Source organism: Rhinatrema bivittatum, chromosome 4 (genome assembly GCF_901001135.1).
Source record: "Rhinatrema bivittatum chromosome 4, aRhiBiv1.1, whole genome shotgun sequence".
Classification (NCBI taxonomy): Eukaryota; Metazoa; Chordata; class Amphibia; order Gymnophiona; family Rhinatrematidae; genus Rhinatrema; species Rhinatrema bivittatum.
In genome coordinates, this window is record NC_042618.1 from 348163264 (window position 1) to 348182511 (window position 19248).

A 19248-nucleotide genomic window follows, 5' to 3' on the forward strand; every position below is an offset into this window, starting at 1 on the left:
GAAAAGTTCCTGCTTCAGTTAAGCGCAGGTTTTATCTTTTAATTTCCAACTTCCAGGCTGTATTGCACCATCTACTGCTTCTCTTCTGCTCTCTGGAGTTTTTAGGGGAAATCCCTGCACGCTGCTCTCCATCCAGTCTCTTTCCCTTGCCATTTGGAGCCCAACTTGAGTCTGGAGAGCGGTTTGTTTGTGTGGAGCATTGTCGGCCTGGTGCTTGCCCTGCAGGTTATCCTGCCCCCAGCTCATGGCCCTGGAGATTTATTTCCCCACCTCACGATAATAACTACAATGCTCCCCAATGCTGGGAAGGTCGCCCCTGGCATATAGGAGGGCTACAAATGATGCCCAACCTTTGGAGCTTGTGGCTGAGGACACTACTTTTTCTGCTTTTTTCTGCACTATTGTTCAAGTTGTTAAGTTTATTTTAATTTGCACTCCTGTTTCTTGTGAACCAGCATGATGGGACAATCGTCTTGAATGTTGGTATATAAAAAACTTAAATAAATAAAAAAATAAACTACTGCTTCATTAATGTTTGTTATTTTTGACCAAAATCGGATCAATTTATACATTGAAACAGATGAAAAATGCCTTTTTGCCATTTACCGGGAATTTCAAACATGGCCGCCTTTCCCGCTGGCACACTGGGAAAAGTGTGAAGAAAGGGAGCGAGCACGTCCCCTGTGGAGGCGGGCTACCGCAGGGAGGTGGGACCGCACTCTGACGCCACCACCCAAGTAATGTCGAGGAACCGATGGAAGAGCGAGCTTCAGCATGAGGTGCAGCCACTTGCCTACGCGCAGGATACAGCGGGCATCCTGAAGGAGTGCCAGAGAGGAAAGAAGGTGTACAGCAGTGGTGGCGGCAGCAAGCGAGAGTTGCAGCACAATCATAAAATGGCCTACAAACTGAGGGTCCAAACCTGGGTCACTGTTGAGCAGGGAGATACTGTGGGGCGGACGGAGTGCCAAGCTTGCCAGCAGCTGCAGGAGCCGCTCCCGATCCGCGTGCATATACTAATCGGGAGGCTCTCAATGGGCAGCAAAGGAGGTCAGTGTGGCACCGGACGGCAAAGTCATCTTGGGATCCCGGAAATCTCCGGTATTTTCAGAGCGAAGTAGTGGAGTTTGGCGTGCCTCTGTCCTGCTGGCCAGGACCCAGCGCAGCAGCAGTGGTCAGACCCAGGGCACCGGGGTGAATACCAGGGAGATTTTATCCAGTCTCCCAGAAAATCCTGCGGTAGCCCTAGGTGAAGGGGAGACCACGGAAATATTGCAAGACAAGGATTCTGCCTGGAGGCAACAGAGTGCAGCTCCCTGATCCGGCCTGATGTTCCCTTTGAGTGACTCGAGCAATGATGCAGTGAACTGTATTCAAAGTTGAACTGCTTGGAACTTTTATTTGCTGCAAGAATTTGGAATTTTTAGAAGAAAGCAGCAAGATGGACATTTCTCTTTATGCCGTCTTCTTGTTTGTTTCATGCTTGATTGCAGCTGCGGTGAGGGAACCAGCACTGGCTAAGATTTATCATTTATGTTTCTGGTTGGTCCTAAAGGAGACTGGAAGGGACATGGACTGTTTGTGGGGCATAAAGGCCTGAAGTGGGGGGGGGGGGGGGGGGGGGGGCGGCTCCGACAAGAGAGCTAGAACACCAGAAGAGGTTTTCAGCAATTGGACTTTAATATTTTTAGGGTACCTGAGTGGTGTTTTGAGACATTTTTAAAATATTGTTCTGATGTTTAATATTTGGGGAAAAAATGATGACATTGAAAAAATGCACAAATAAGTTATGAAAAAGTATAAAATGTTGCCTATTTCTTTACTTCTTTCTGTAATGCAAATATTTTGATGCAATAATGATGTTGTGAAAAAAAATTAAGACTTGGCTAACCTGTGTTCTTTTCTTACAGGTAGGCAGAAAGGAGTATTAATGATGCTTCTCCTCCAGGGAAGAAATCATGGTAAAGAGAGGGTTCACACTAACCCAGAGTGATCCATGGAAAAATTCTGTGCTGTATTTTTCCTCCTCCCTGGGAAATGAAGTTGGACGTGGTACATTTTGGTATTCTAGAGACAACTCTGACCTCCTCCAGTGATCAACCAATGAGTTGAAGTGTAATTGCATTGAAATAGCTATTGAAAGAAATACATTGTGTTCAGGATATTCTGTGCTCTCTCTTAAGAGTGCAAAGGTTATTGCAAAGATGGTATAGGTATCTGACATATAAGTGTTTAATGTATTCTTTCTCCTCCAGAGAAGATGGCTTGTTGTGCTCTATTATGTATATGCAATGAAAGATCCTATTTTGTTACAGGTTGGATTCCAACTGTTTCTATTTCAGGTCCATTTCCTGTGCTGGACACGGAAAAACTGAGACTTAAAGGGACGGATTTTAAAAGCCCTATGCGCGTAAATCCAGAGGATTTACGTGCGTGGGGGGAGGGGGGTTTACACATGCCGGGCCTATTTTAAAAAGGCCCGGTGACACGCATAAAGCCCTGGGACACGTGTAAGTCCCGGAGCTTGCAAAAAGAGGCGGTCCGGGGTGGGGCCAGAGGCTTCCGACATAGCGGCCATTTGCCGCTGTGTCGGAGGATCGCATGCCAGCAGGCTGCCGGTGCGCGCAACTTGCACCTGCTTGGAGACAGGCGCTAAAGGTAAGACAAAGGTCAGGGGGGTTAGAGTAGGGCTTGGGGAGAAAGGTTAGGGGAAAGGGGTGGGAAGATCGGGCACTTCTACCCATTCCATCCGTAAAAACAGCAAGACTCACCCAGGTGAGGGATCGCGCATTATCTCTAGCTGTACCCACAATATGGAACTCCATGCCCCTTGACCTCAGACTACAGAGCAATCATACATTTTTCAAAATGCAACTCAAAACCTGGCTTTTCAAACAAGCCTTCAAGAAGGAGAACGAAGCAGGAAATTAATTAAATGAAGTTAAAGATAAGCGGCATAAAGCACCCAACGACTATTTTCCAGCCCCTAATGGAATTAGTTCAACCTATTTTAACTATAGTCAACCTTCAGAATGTAACTCTACTCAACACTCATCCACAGTAATGTCTTTTGATATAAACTCATATTTGTTACCGAACTCTAATGGCACCACCCATGTAAATTATGAGATATATTTTCCTTTGATATAGGTGCCCTATTGTAAACCGTTATGATGGTGAATAACTGAATGACGGTATATAAAAACGTTTAAATAAATAATAATAAAAAAAATAAAAAAGGTAGCGTGGCTCGGCGCACAAGGTGCACAATTGTGCACCCCTTGCTTGCGCCGTCCCCCGATTTTATAACCTGCATGCGCACCTTTTTAAATCTACCCCAAAGAGACCATCCTGGGTAACCGTGCCATGTGTTGTACAAGCCTATTGTAAGTAGTTATAAGAAAAATTGTTCCACTGTACTTTCACAATTTTTCTTTTGTCAGGAGGGGGAGAAATGTGGCCCCTGTGTATCACAGAAAAGATTGCAGTGCGTAAAGTTGAGAGTTTGTGGTTTGGTGCTAAAGGGATGAAAAGAGGGGAGAGGTTCCAGAAAGTGTGAGGCTCATCTAATTGTCAGAGGGAGTGTATGGTAACACTTTCACCAATAGACTGGATCAGGCCCTAAGGGCTGGGTTTCGGAGCAAAGGTGGGTGCTCTGCCAGCAGTACCTTCTAGGGATTTCGTATCTTCCGCAGTTTGGACCTTTAAAATTCAGGGAGACCCAAATTTTGTTTTAGTGCGCACTAAATCCGAAAATGAATTTTTCCCAAAAATCGGGAAAAATTCCTTTGGGTTTCGGGCTCCCCAAACCAGGACGAATGCACATCTCTAGTACTTTCCTTTGCCCATTACAGCAAAATGCCCAGAGAAGGCAGCAGCTGTGACCCCCTCCTGGGGTTCCAGGGGGAAAAGAGAAGGAGGTGGGCAGAGATGCCCCACCAGCGTCTTAGCCTGAGTAAAGAGAGGTACAAAGTTAGATTGTAAACCCTCTGGGGATAGGGAAATACCTACAGTACCTGAATGTAATCCAACTTTGAAGTGCTGAAAAAAGTGCGAAAAGCAAAATATAAAAAAAAAAATCTAAATAAAAGACAAGTGAATAATTTAATACTGGAGTTATAGAGTGAGTAAAGGAACTGTAAGGAGGGCTTTCAGGACCAGAAAGGCACCTGTGCTGACTGGAGTCTCTGAGCAGGGTTGGGGAGTTGCAGTCCATATACAGAAGAGAGAGCGAGTTGCCTCACAGCCATCCTAAAAGGTATAACAAATTGGATTTACATTGTTGTGAATGCTAAGGACGCTGAGCCTAGTCTAAGAAAGATTTGACTTTGTTCTGAATTCTTTGAAAAGGTTTGATAGGGAAACTGATTTTTTTTCTGGAATTTTTGGACTGAACAGTTTATTTAAATTATCTTTTGTGGGAGGGAGCACACCCTCTATAGTGGACAGTTAATTTCTGGAGGTGTTTGTGTGAGTGTATTGGACTCAGTTTTGCCCTGCAGTTTATCTGGCCCAGTCCATGGCCCTGCTAAGACTGATTTCCTTACTTTGGGTGAATGAGCCCAGGTTCCCTGAAGCTGAGGTGACCCAGATAGAAGTGTTAACCCTCGTCTAACTACTGTCAGAAGGACTTCCTTCCGCTCTGGAGGAAAATAGCAGTCTGCTCAAATCAGAAGGCTGTGTTCTGCCAAAAGAAAAAAATCAAAACTGAAAAAGTAAAAAAATAAAAATAAAAAGGGGGGGGGGGTGGAAGAAAACCTTCCCCTAAGGGTGTTAACGATTTGATTAGGTGATGCAGCACCTGTGGGGGTAAGGCGTGCGCACCGTCAGCCGGGAAGGGAGAGGGGAAAATCCCAACGAGTCCAACTTTAAGGCAAACTTGTATCTAAAGAAAGCAAGCCAACAAATGGAAGTCCTGGCTGTGTGAAGGGAGAAACGCTTCAAGGAGGGAGTCAGTAGCAACGGAAAATAATTAAACGTGAGGAGAGGCAAGGAGAAAAAACAAACACGTCAAACACGAACTAAACTGCAGGTACGTGAAAGGAGGAGGCCTTGAGTCTGTTAGCAAGGAAAAGCAGGCAGGCAGGCAGGCAGGGAGCAGCCTTCCACGGTGTTATCTCTTTGCTGGTCTCTGCTTTCAAGCCTGCAGGGCTTCGTGCTCCAGTGGAGGGGCCTCTACTATGCCCTGGCGGGGGGCAGTGAGGCTGCCACTGAAAGAAGGGGGAGGGGGGCAATATGAGGCGGGAGAGCTGAGGCGAAGGGAGGGAGAAGCGAGCGGCCCAGCACCGTCTGTAAGAAAGGGGAGGGAAGAGGGGGCGGGGAGGAGCCAGCCTTCTGAAACCGGCTCCTGCAGGAGATGGGCAGTGGTGACCCTGCTCCGTTCTCCCGTGGTTTCCTTGCGGTTGGAGCAGGGGCAGGACTTTTGCCCAGGTGCCTTAGCTGGCACGGGGACCCATGGTGGCTGCAGCGTAGGACGCAAGGTAGCTGGCAGGGAAGCTAAAACAGGAGTCAGAATGTTTTAAAAAAAATAAATAAATAAGGGACCGTAAGTAAGGCTTCCACCAGGGGAGGGGGGACTGCGCCCAGCGCTCCGCAATGATTCTCTCTGCTTAGGGAGGGCTTCACTTACCAAACCCGTCCTGCACCTCGGCTAACAAAGTGGGAGGGGGTGTTGCTCCTGCCCGGCGCCCTGCCTGCTGCAGGCGGGCTGAGACCTCGGCCAGGCGCCCTGGAGCTTGCTGGGGTTGGTGTGGCTCGGGGACCCTCTCCGCCGGCGGTGCTCGGCAGCTCTCTGAAGTGATCAGCTGCCGCAGCAGCGTGCATACTTCCTTGCAGGACTGTATGTGCCTGTTTCCCCGCAGCAAAAATCCACTCCTTTCCCCACTTCTGATGCAAACACCCATTCACCAGTCAGGAAGTTATCAGCGTCCGATTGGTGCTTCCACGCCCTCCCCCCTCATTTGTCAGCATGAATTGCAGACTGGTGCCGGAGAGAGACTGGGTCCTGTCAGTGGCTTGCAACTAGCTGCCGCGATTCTGCTTCTTGAATAAACTCCAGCGGCCAGTCTGGCTTCTCCAGTGCTGTCGAAAATGGTTTTGGAAGTAGGCTTTCTGGATGCATGACCTCGGCACCAGTGGAGGAAGTGCATTTGTGTGCGCCCCCCCAGTTCACTGAAATTCAGTATTCGGCATTTGAAACATTTCTAAAAAGTGCTGTAATGTTTTGGGAATTGACTTGCTGGTAGCTCTCTGTATCTAGAGGGAACATTGCCCTGGACTATCCTCACACAGTCTCAACAGCCGTCTGGCATGGATTCTCAGAATTGGAGGGGGAAGGCTGGGTTGGAGCCTGAAACTCCAGGGCCGGGGGGGGGGGTCTCTTGCACTCTCTCTCTCTCTCTCTCTCCATTTAGCAACCACTCATTACCTTCCAAAACTAATTCAGTTGTAATGAGTTTGTCTTGCTCCTCCTCACTCAGTACCTCAAAATGCTCAGGCACTGGACGCATTTTCCTTCCAGGTGGTAGAAGGCAGGCTCCTAGTAAGGCACGGGAGTCTCCTGTTCTCTTCTGGCGTTCCAAGGAGCCTCATATGCAGCATCAAAGGTACTCCTAAACTCCTTCAGGGCAGGAATGGTGGGCAAAAAAGAAACAAATCTTTTCAAAACCCAGAAAAATCTCTTGTGGCCAGAAGCTGCTGTCCCTCTTCATGGTATAGGATGGGAAATACAGCTGTCTTTTTTTTTCCCCCTGAACACCTCCCAAGCAAGAGAGGGAAATCCGCGATCCCCTTCCAAAAATAAAATCTCTCTGAAAAATTCTCACAACACTGCCAAACCGTTCCCGGCACTGGACCAGGGGTAAATCTCTCCTTTCAGGGGACCTGAAACTGGGATGCACTCCCTCCTCCAAAACTAAACTGAAAATGTCCCATTCTACTAAGCATCCTCCTGCAGTTATACAGATGGGAAACATCACCCTCAACATCCTTGGAGGAGGTGCTGACTAGGATGATAGGCTCCCCACTCACTCCTTACCCAAAGCCTAAGCTAGAGACATCTAGTGGAGAACTGGGGGGGGGGGGGGTCCTCTATACTCTTCCCCTTCCCCTTCCACAAAAACTTTATTGGGACAGGATACTGGCATTCAGAATTTTCAGGACTGTAATTTTACATTAATGGAAAGTGATGTTGCAAGAACAAAATAGAGTTCCCCTAGGTTGTCAAACCTCAGAGTTTGCATCCAGCACTGACTTTGAACCCCTTTTCACATAATACATACAACAGCAATACTACAGAGTCTGATAATTCCCCACACCACACATTAACCACTCCCACCAGTATACTTTTAAATCAGTTTGAGTCGTAGTAAACCACTTTAAACATTTATTTGCTTTCCAGGATGAAGAACATTATACATTTGGTCATCACCAAGATTTCTCAGACCTGTAGTACACATTGGGGTGCCAGAGTAGTAAACCCCTACAGGGCCATGGGCAGAATCCAATACAAATCCATGCTGTTACCCATAACCAGTACATAGGGTGACATAACCAAAAAGGGAAGCTAATGATGCCTCTTGGCATGCCCTCCCATGCCTGCTTATCTCACACAACACATAGGATGATAAACCATTTTTATCTTCTCTCTGAGAAATGCTGTGAAGTCTCTCACACACCCTTAAAAGCTCCTGGGGTTCCTAGATTAGGGATCACAATGCTCTATCTTCCATCAGCAGCTCCTCCCAAAATGCCTGTGAAAGCAAGGTGAAGCACCTCTAAGGAAACACAATTGATTGCCAAGTGAACATCAAGAGCTGTAACTGAAGAATTGTTATTTGCAGGGAATGAAGGAAACATTTAATTGACTGATTTTTAAAATAAAACAAAGGAACACCATTACTTGTTTCCCATTTTTTTATGGAAGGGATTACTTTTTTTTTTTTTTTAATATGATTTCAAACAGCCACCTGCCTGGCAGAAAACATAAGAATTGAACCCTCTTCAAGAGGACAATGAAAGTTCAGTTTTTCCAAGAGATTAACACATTTAGTCCAGCTTGGGCCTTCAGGTCTCCTAGGCCTCTTGACAGGTCTAGCCATTTGAGTTGCTAGGCAAGTAGTTTCTTCAGCATCCTCCCACTTTCATGGAGGAAAACAGTTCAGAGTCCCCCTAAGAACTAAGGTCCAGGAATAGTTCATTCCTGAACATACCCAGATCAGTCCAGACCAGCGGGTTATGCATCCCTACCAGCAAATGGCAGCAGAGAGCAAACCTTTGAGTCTGTGCCCTATAATCGAGAGTGCCACTTGCAGCTCCTCAGTATTTCTCTGCCGCCAGCAGAGGGTAGAGGTGCATACCTACAGTCCTGACTGATTTGGCGTTCAGGTATTATCTACTCAGGATCGCTAGGTTTTGTTTCTGAGACCATCCCTTGGGTTGATCTGGGCGAATGGGGGGGTTGGATACCCCTAGTGGTGCTAGCCCACTTCTTCCGAGGCCCCTGATAGCCAGGGAACTGGCTCCCTCTTTGACCTCAAGGTCCCCTCCTTGTGACAGCTGCCAGCTCAGAGAAGTATCCCTTTAAGGGTGTTTTTTCTACCCGTCTTTAAGTTAAAAACTTATTTTTTTTTTTTTTAATTTGTGTCTGCCTTCTGAGCACAGCAGCTGTGCCGGGTTATCGGACTGCTTTCCAGAGTTGGCCGGGCCGTGAAGATAGGGCCTGAGTGGAAGGACCGTGGACAACAGCCGGGGGGCAGGGCTTTTCCCTGGGAGGGAAACGGTGGAATTCTGACACGCGGTGGTGTGTTGCTGACTTTGGCGTGCGTGCTATTTTTTTTTTCCTCTCTGCCTGCTCTGCTTCCCATGTGTCTGCGGCGTGGTAGTGCATCCATTTTGTGACTCGCCTCCTGGTAGGGCCAGGTGCTCGAGTGGCTCCCCGGGAGTAAAAAAAAAAAAAGTTTGACTGGAATGCTGATAATGTCAGTTACTGATGGTGGAGCCTTGTGCAGCCTGTGGTGCAGCGTCCTTTCCCTCTGCACGGGTTATGCATAAGGGGGGGGGGGGGGGGAGTCGTTGGTTAAGGGCAAATGAGAGAAAAAATCTTCCTGCTCAGTGGATCCAAGGAAGGTCAGGCTGTTAAGGAGGCCGTTTGTGGCCCGCCTGTTCCCGCCCCCCCCCCCCCCCCCCCCCGTCCCTTCTCCTACGGGGTGGGAGCTGGGGCACAAACAAGAGCAGGACACGGACTCTGCTAATAGTGATCCTCAGGGAGACTCTTCCCTGTCTAAGGATAAGCCTGCCAATACCTCGAAAAGGTCCCAGGGGACCCCGGAAGACTCCTTTCAGGGATCAGCTCAGCCAAAGAGGCCCTGGTCTGTCTGGGTGGAGGTGAATCAGGAGGATCCAGTGGAGTCTGATGACCCTCAGGGCGATAGCCCTTCCTCTCCAGGGGCAGATCCGGAAGGGGAATGGATGTGGATCATTTCCCAGATCCAGATCAACCTAAAGATGATCAAGACTTTTGGGTGATGACCCTCAAGTCGTTCATCTCTTCAAAAAAGAAGAGCTGCGTCTGCTTATCCCCCAGGTTCTGGAGGAATTGGGGGTCATAGTGTTTCAGGAGGAGTCCAACAATGAGGGAGTGAACCCGGTCCTGGATGGCCTTCAGGGGCCTCCCAGTGCCTTCCCTATCCCGAAGAAGATTCAGAAGCTCATTAGCTGGGAGTGGGATTCCCCAGACTCAGGTCTCAAGGTGGGAAGGGCAATGACTAAGCTGTATCTGCTATCGGAGGAGCATCTCGATCGCCTTAAGATGGCCAAGGTGGATGTGGCAGTTTCAGAGGTCCCAGGAAAACCACAATTCCAATTACAGGAGTGGCCGCTCTCAAAGACATTTAGGATCGCAAGCTTGAAATGCAGCTCAAACGTATGTTTGAAGTCTCTTCCTTGGGACGTCAAGCAGCCGTCTGTGTGAGTATGATGCAACATGCCTGTTCATGTTGGGTCTAGAAGCCTCAAGACTCGTCATCCTCTGGCCACTTGTCTCCGGGTCAAGCAGCTCATCTAGAGGTGGGGATAGCCTATGTGGTGGATGCTTTATATGACATAGTATGCACGGCCGCACAGGATATGGTCTCGGAGGTATTGGTGTGGCGTATCCTTTGCCTACGTAATTGGTCGGCAGACATTTCATCCAAGACTCAGTTGTATAACCTTCCCTTTAAGGGAAAGCTGCTCTTCGGGGAGGATGTTGATCACCTTATGAAGTCCCTTGGGGAGACCAAGGGGAAAGGGTTACCAGAAGATAGAAAGAGCTCAAAAAGATACTTTGCCACTAGACCCCACTTTTGGGAGTTGAGCAGATTTCGCCCCTGGAAGGGGGCTCCTTCTTGGGGTGCTAAGCAGTCATCAAACTGCCAATGCTCCTTTCGTGGAGCTGGCAGGAAAGGGGCGGGGCAAGAGGCCTCCGGCACAGCGGCCATTTGCCACTGTGAAAGGATCGTGTGCCAGCGCGTGCAACCTAGGCAGGCGCAGCAGGTAAAATTTTTTGGGGGGGATTAGGACAGGAATAGGGGCGGGTTGGTTAGGGGAAGGGAGGTTAGGGTAGGGGGTTTGGAAGTTCCCTCCCAGGCCACTCCGAAATTGAAGCATCCTGGGAGGGAACTGGGGAAGGCCGTGGGCGTTGGCGCGCAAAGGGCGCACAATTATGCACCACCTTGAACGCATCGACCCCTTATTTTATAACATGCGCGCACACCTGTTATAAAACCGGGAGTCCATGTGTGCGTGCCGGGTAGAGCGTGCACATGGACGCCCGCGTGCAACTTTATAAAATCTACCCCTTAAAATGGTGGCAAGGCTCTGTGTGCCAGAGGAGCTTACCATTTACCAGTTTCCACATGGGGGAGCTACACACCCAGCTATTATGTTTCTTAGCAGAACAAAAGTGGTTTGCTCCTATACCTTTTCCAAAGGATCTCTACACGTGCAAAAATGGTAAAATATCAATGTTCACTTCCAAAACACCAGATTCCACCCTGCCAATGCCCTGAAACTTCAGATTGGGTGCCATTTTATGTAGTGCGCCCCCCCCCCCCCTCGCTTTGGGTGTTACATCCAAAACGACTGCAGGGGATATACTCAATCCCATGGATAAGTTCTCATAGCAGTCCTGGGGTGGGAGATTGAACCTCCAAGATACAAGGAGTAGGGAGGGATACTTTCTCTCTCTGCCCACCAGAGGCACACCAAGGGTCTCCAATACCTGGGAGCCAATGCTTGCATTTGTGCTGCTTCCCTGTCCAGTCCTTCTTGTAAAAATGCTTAACATGACAAAGCCACATACTAATATATAAACCCCACAAAAGAAACAAATTGACACACTGTTGTGAACAGCCCAAGAGGTGAACACTTCCCTGTGCTCTTGATGGGGCTGGCAATCAGAACAGGGGATCTGTTGTGCTACTAGGGTTGACATCACCCAGAAGGGTTCTAGATAAAGAAATTCCCAGCCTCCAGCTGGTTAACAAAAAATGGAAAATCCTGCTCAGCTACTGGTGCCCTAGAGGTTGGAAGGGGAGGGCTGGAGTTTGGGGGAAAGGTAATGGAGAGGGGGATCACCTTGAAATAAATGAGAGGATACCTACCAAGCTCAGCCTCTCTAAGGGAGCACACAAGGATCACTACTAGACTGATCACCCCTAGGCAGAGCTAGATATGTGATAGTTTGTACCAATAAATCACATACAGTAGTTGGACAAGATGGATTTTATTTTATTCCAGTGCAGGTCTCTGTCACTGAAAACAAGTCTCTCTTCATTTTTTGGGGGGGAAAAAAAAAGTTCAGTTTTATGTTGTAATCTAAAGGATTATATCATGGCCCGGTGACAAGCCACATCGAATGAAATATTTTTTTATTTTATTTTTTTTAAAGCACAATACAAAACCTCCAGATGACCACTCCAAAGTGACATTAACAGAATCCCTAGTGTGCCACACAGTCATAACTCCCAAGGGAAAAAGCTTGTTTGTATTAAGTCTCCTGCCCCAATAGTAGCCTCCTTTGTAAGGATTCAGCGCTGCCCTCTGGCTTTCTTTGTATTTTATTGAAAATCTTTTGCAGTACTAATGTCCTGCTGCCTTTATCCCATGGCAACAATCACACTGTGGCCCCCAAACTGCAGGTCACTGCTGATGTGGTGCTCAGAGGCTTGCAATACTGACTTTTTTTTTTTTTTTAATCCACCTCCAGCAGCTGAACATCAGCATGTAGTTGCTGCTTTATAAGTCACAGTTCAGATTTAAAAGGGGAGCTGCATAACCCCACAAAATAGGTACCCAAATTTAGAAATTATAAAAATAGGTTACACTGCATTGCTTGCATTTACAATGTAATGTCGGTATATAAAAATTCTAAATAAATAAATAAGCATTAATTTCAGCAAACTTATCTACTAACATTTCCAAAAGCTGTTCTTTTGATATAAAATAAAGTGAGGTTTAAAAGATGCTCTTGTGTAATCATTGACCTTAAATGACGTTTGATCTTCATGAAGCTGCTGAGACTGCAACAGTAAGCATCAAAATTAAAGCAACTTGTATAGCAAAGATGGTTGCCTGATTACTATTATAATGGATTCTTGTAGTTAGAACATAAGAAATGCCATACTGAGTCAGACTAAGGGTCAATCAAGCCCAATATTCTCTTTCCAATAGTGGCCAATCCAAGTCGCAAGTACCCAAGATCACAAGCTACTATTGCTTATTAATTACCGTAATAGCAGTTTATGGATTTAACCTCTAGGAATTTATCCAAACCTTTTTTTAAACCCAGTAACATGAACAGCTGAAATCATATCCCCTAGCAATGAATTTCAGAGTTGAACTATGCGCTGAGTGAAAAAGAACTGTCTTCGATTTGTTTTAAATGAGCTACTTGCTAACTTCATGGTTCCTTGGTACTTGATGGCATACGAGTATCACTCTCAGCATACAACTGTTCAAGGCATCCTGATAGTGATTCTATCCCAGCATTGCATCTATAAGATGTTTTCAATATCCTTCAGCTGAGATATATGTAGATTAGAGCTGAAAAGAACCTTCATGTTGAGCAGAAATCCAAAATGACTGAGAAATTATTGCAGGTGAATATACTTGCAATAATTTCTCCTTTAGTCTATCGGTCACCAAGTGCATCATATAGCTCAATTCTTGCTGCAGAGACAAACCCACTTCTTCCACTTATTCTCCAGGCATTTGTTTCCTCTTCCTAGTTCTGTTCTGTGAGAATTTCATACTCTTCAGCTACTTGAAGATGATTTGCAATGGCTTCCTCCACTATTCCATCTTGATTCTCATCTAAAAGAAAAAAAAGGCCAAGATTTTCCATATAAGCAGGAGCATTTTTAATAATCATCTTTGGATCTTAGATTCTTTTCTGCAAAAAATTAACTCTTCCAAGTATTGTACTCCAAAATGGAAGTAAAGCTACAAAGGGAAAGCTCAACAGACTGTTCTGTAGATTGTCAGCTTTGCTCCAGTTCTCCACATTCTCAAGAGCATCACATTAATTTCTAAAAGTACAGCAACTAGATGGTCAAAATTCTGACACATTGCTTGCACAGTATCTTCCCTTGCACAACATCATGTGTTTTAATTTTCAGGGAAAACTTGCAGTTTGCCCATCATTCATTTCTGATAACTAGTGGAACTTGCAAAGAATACATACAAGGGTTTCAAGTGTTCCAAAAAAAGGTAACAATTTGGATGAATAGAACTAGTATACACACAACCCAAGTTCAATTTATTTATCGGATTTTCTATACCATCGTTCAGATGAGCAATCACAATGGTTTACAATTTTTAAAAGGAAATACATAAGATAAAAACATACAAAAAATGAGAAACAATCAAAACCTAAACCATCATTAGTCAAAAATAATAAAAGAAAACAGTTATTGTAAATAGTAGTTTTTGTTCTTTTATACCAAAATAAAAGTATAGACAGTTAAAATTAGAACTTAATTAGAAGCTATCTCATTTTTCAACCATATATGCCTTCCCAAACAGCCAAGTTTTTAGTTCTTGTTGAACCTCTTAAAATCAGCTTGCAATCTCAGGTCCGTGGGTAGTGCATTCCATAATTTTGGCCCAGCTAGCAACATAGCTCTTTCCCTGACTTGGCTAAGATGGGCAGAGTTTACAGCAGGTATTGAGAGTAGACATTTATTCGCAGTCCTTAGATTTCTGTGAGTTGTGAAGCCAAATCGCTGCATTAAACCAATCCACTTGCTCACCATAGATGAATTTATGTACAGAGTGTTTTAAATTGTATACAGTATTCAAAAGGCAGCCAGTGCAAGGCTACTAAAATTGGTGTGATGTGATCTCTTTTTCTACTGTCTGTTAAAATTCTCGCTGCAGCATTCTGCAGAACCTGTAGACGTCTAGTAGAGAACTGAAGGCCAGATAGTAATGAATTATAATAATCTGTACTTGTGAAAATCAAGGTTTGTAAGACTGTTCTAAAATCATTTTGTGGTAGCAATGGGTTTAATCGCTTAAGTATCATTAACTTGGCATAACCCTCTCGTACATTTGTTTGTGTTTCTTCAGACACAATTCAGGGTCAATAACTCCTAGGTCACATACATTATCTGCTAATGTAACTGTAAAGTTATTGTATAGTGTTATTGCTGTTTGACTTGTGATTGAAGCCTTTCTTTCTAAGAAGATAATTTGTCTTGTCGATATTTAGGACTAGTTTTATTTGCATGAGTAATTGTTTAATAATTTTCAGATACATCGCTGTAAGTTCGTAGGTTTTTTCTAATGTATCTTGAATTGGTAGAATTATCTGAATATCATCAGCATCTAGATAATGAGTCAGTCCGAATCTAGCTAATAAGTGGCATAGAGGCAACATATATATACGTTAAATAGCGTGGCTGACAGGGCAGATCCCTGTGGCACTCCTGTATTGAGCTCTATTTTATCTGACCTTGTATTGTTGATTTGCACTTGATAAAATCGGTTATCCAAATAAGATGCGAATCATTGCAGTGTGATTTCATTAAGCCCTATTGCCACCGAGAGATCTAGTAAGATTAACAAATATATATTTGGCCACTATCAAATCCTCTTAATACTGTCTGTCAAAGATAATAACGTTTCTGTACTGAAATGTCTTCTAAAACCGTATTGTGATGGATAAAGAATATTGTTTACTTCCAGGTGTTCCGTTGTTTCTGGACTACTTCTTCAATTAGTTTAGAGAAGAAGGATAAATTCGATATCGGCCTATAATTATTCAATGCAGTTGGGTCCAGTTTTTTTGTTTTAGGATGGACCTAATAGCACCTTTTAATATTTCTGGGAGATGACTCTCTTTTAATGATGTATTAATAATGATCGCGATGCCCGAGGCCTGCAACACAGTGGCCATTGGTTCTGTCGAGGGATCGCGTGCTGGCAGCCTGCCGGCACGTGCAACTTGCACCTGCCCGGAGGCAGGCACAAAATGTAAAATAAAAATTTTGAGGGGGGCTAGATTAGGGTTAGGGGAAGGGAAGTTCTCTTCCAGGCCGCTCCAATTTTGGAGCTGCTTGGGAGGGAATGGGGGAAGGTATGCACAATTGTGCACCCCCTTGCTTGCACCGACCTTTGATTTTATAACTTGCCTGCGCACGCAAGTTTATAAAATCGGGTGTACATGTGCGCGCGCACCTTTTTAAAATCTACCCCTTAGTTTTTATCAGATTCACGCTGTCAGCGATAGCCGATTGTTTTCAGCCAGGACTCAACTGCACATGTTACACTAGAAAGGTTAATCTTTCCAATGTTTTTGTTAAGTTCCCTTTGCAGGTCCTCCGTATTAAATGGGGGACAGTATTTAAATATAAGCAGACAGCTAGGTTGTAGCCCAGATGCTGAATTAAAAGTGATATTTTGAATGGATTAAAAAAAGATCTGACCATGGTACTGTGGTATATTTCATTGTCGAGGTGATAATTTTTGTAAACTCTAAAATAATAAAGTCTAATAACAGAGTGCTGAGAGTGCTTCAATAAGGGTATGACAGGCAGTAGAGAGAGGTTTAATATCTATGTGGAGATTGAAGGTTTGTTTGGGTTTAAAGAAGAGATGAAAAATTCTACAATAGGAGAAATGATATGCTCAAGGAGACCTGGAGGACAATATAGTAAACAGATTTGCAGATTGATGGTATCAAATAGTGCAATTTCATGGTGTTATGATAAACTTAAAGGTAGTAATTTCAGACCAAATAAATCATCATCACAGTTAAATTGAAACCACAAAACTGTATTTATTAATAGCCTTGCCTGAACACCACTTAGGTGACTCCTTATAACAGTCATGGTGTTGTACATTTGATTTTTCTACTCTTCAAAAGAAAGGTCTTCTGAATTAAGATGTTCAAGAAATAAAGCTTCATAACCAGCTGCATCCTTTTGCATGATTTTAGTGAAAATGAGAAATATTTCACTAATTTCTACTTGTAATATAGATGTAACAGATAAATTTAGACATCTGTTTAATATGCAAGGTGTCTGTTGTGTCAATTATTCTGAAGTATTTCACCTCTTGAATCTCATCAATTATTTGACTATGAAACTTATTACCAAGAAGTGAAATGAGCTCATTCTGTATCTGAAGGGAAAGGTAGCCCACCCTGCCTGGATGCTTCTTTGCCCAAGTTAGATGCTCTGATGGACGAGGATCATATTTGACAAGCAATTTTAAAGCAGACAAAATATTTCAGGGATTTGTCTCATTTGATGCAATATTTTCATGATGGCCATGCAATAGGGATGTGCAGCCCTAACATTTTTGGTTCAGTTCATTTTTATTTTTTTGACTTTTTTTTTTTGTTTGTTTAGTTTATTTGCCAAACCAAAAAAAAAAATTTTTAACTAGAAAATATCAAACCGCTACAAAAATCCCCAATACCCTTTCCTTCCCCACCTCTATACGTCACAGCCCATTGCCTCCATAGAACTGTCTCTCCTGCCACAGACTATAGAGCAGCTTCCAGATGAGATCCTCACCGCACCTCAACAAAGGAGATCCTAGCAGAAATTTCTGTGACACGCTATCTGAAGAACATGACCACAGATCTGCTGGCATATTGGGCGCACAAGTCCCACGGTCTGTCCAGATCTGGCTAAGGTGGCACAAAATTATTTCATGCCCATCAAACAGCATGTCCAGTGAACATGTCTTCTCAATGGCAGTTGTGAGTCCTCATTGTTCAAGGCTGGCACCAGAATTGATGGGAGAAGTTGATTTTCAAGATGACCAATATGCCTTTGTGTTGCGTCCGGTCTCAGATGGCTTCGACCTTTGTGCCTTTTCTCTCACACTCTGCTCTCCCTGCTAGCCTTGGGAAGATGGCTACCACAGCGCCTGCTAGCCGCGCTCTCCGGCGTCCCCGGAACAGCTATGGCAAAGCCTCATGCCATGTTTCTCCTAAAGGCCTCCTAGGGTGCATGCATGCATGCCACCTACGTCTTTATTCATGTCATGGTGGGAACCTCGGGGGCGTCCCCCTCGAGTGACGTCACTCCATCCGGGTATTTAGCCTGCGCTTGTTTTCTAGCTCATTGGATTGGACTTGTCCGGTCTAAGCTACTCTACCGCTTCTGTGCTGCCGCTGGAAGCTCTTTCTTTGCCCTTCAGGGTATTCTCTAACCTGGCTACCCGCTCCTCGGGGGCCCTTTGCTTTCTTTCAGGTACCTTACTGGGATCAGGTACTCGCTCCTCGAGGGCCTGCTCTCCCTGCCTGGGCGCCTGTAACCATCTGCTTCTGCCTACTGGAATCTCTACCATCAGCTACCAACTTACTGAGTAATCTAACTTATCAGTCTGTCTCATCTACAGCTCTGCTGCACTGGGAACCTGTTACTGGACTTCCCTAACCATCCCGCTCCCTACTCTTACACCTGATACTACTCTATACTGTACATAGTTATTTTTTTAATTTAATTAATTTCAATTATAATTATAATTGCTCCCTCAGTTTATTTTCTGTTCTCAAGTTGCCCATTGTTGTTGCTCTTTTCTCCGCTTTTCTCTGGTTCTATGTATCCCCTCCTCTTTCCCTGATTATTGTAATTTCCACTCTATAATGTCGCTGTAAACAGATATGATGTCTCCACTTAATATCTGTATAGAAGATTCTTTAAATAAATAAATAAATCTGTGAGACTGTCTCCTCTGCCGAGGATCCCTGGACTGCTATATCTGGATTGCCTCAATACTGCCACCTCTGCTGGAACTCATCAGCTGTTTAATAAAAGACAAATCTCTGTGTTTGTGCATCCTAGCCTGATACTGTGGCTCCTCACAGGGCTCCTCCCTGTGGGCATGGTCACCTCCACAGTACCCCAAGAATCCACTCAAACATCTCAAACCATAACACTTTGCTGGTTTTCCCAGAATTTCTATGAGAGGCAGAACAGCTGAACGCATCTTGGGGATCTTGTTGTTTATTCTGCCTTGCTGTCCTGCTCCTCATGCTATACTTTGGTAGTTTTGATGCTTCCATGTTTACTACTTGGATCCCAGCCTAATTCTTCCACTCTGCTGCTTTATTGGTTATATTGGTGTGTCTTTTTTTTTTTTTTTTTTACACTTTATTTTGGGGACAAATTTCTCTTCCCACCCCACTTTTTTTTTCACCTTTCTGTTTTAATTCCTCTAGGTTTCTGGCCAAGTTCTTGCACCCTGCTTGTATCTTGTTTGTTTGGGATGTTTTTGTCCCTCAAAAAAATACAAGTTTCTCTTTTTATCCCATCTTTTTCCTGGCTCTGTGCTTTGCTGTTGTTTGCCAAGACTGCCCAGCTTGCTCCTGGACTTCATGGTATTTTGGAGAACATATGCCACCAGTGTTCCCTCTAAGCTGCGCAAGTGCCTGCCTGCACATAGCTTTCTATCCTCCCCCTCCCCCCCAGTGCAGGAAGAGTGGTTGGGCTGTGGTGTAGCGCATCCCACAATGGCCCAAAAGGAGGAGGTCATCGTGGGAGCAATGGTGGAGCCATCCACCATAGCCTGAAGTCAAAGGAGGTTCTGTATATGTGTATCTGTGTGAGAGAGAGAGAAGATAAAATTTGTGCAGCCCTATTTCCCCCAATCCGCAACAATCTTGAGGTGACTGGAAATCAAAAGTTCCCAGGTATGGAAAGCAGGATTTTTTTTTTATCCTTATTAGTTTTTATTATTGGATGTAATTTG

General features: G+C 44.8%; 1 protein-coding gene and 1 long non-coding RNA gene across 3 annotated transcripts in view; one reads left to right on the top strand and one right to left on the bottom strand.

The window, feature by feature from the left end:
• CA10 (carbonic anhydrase 10) overlaps positions 1–5914 on the bottom strand; it is an 834819-nt gene extending 828905 nt beyond the window's left edge. Inside the window, 1 exon segment of the mRNA XM_029600669.1 lies at positions 5630–5914. The gene's annotated coding sequence lies outside the window, so the exon portion shown is untranslated.
• Positions 4850–19248, top strand: part of LOC115090954 — a 290656-nt gene continuing 276257 nt past the window's right edge. For both annotated transcript variants that reach the window (XR_003856552.1, XR_003856553.1), the window contains exon 1: positions 4850–5032. This is a non-coding gene — a long non-coding RNA (uncharacterized LOC115090954). The remainder of the gene's footprint in view (positions 5033–19248) is intronic.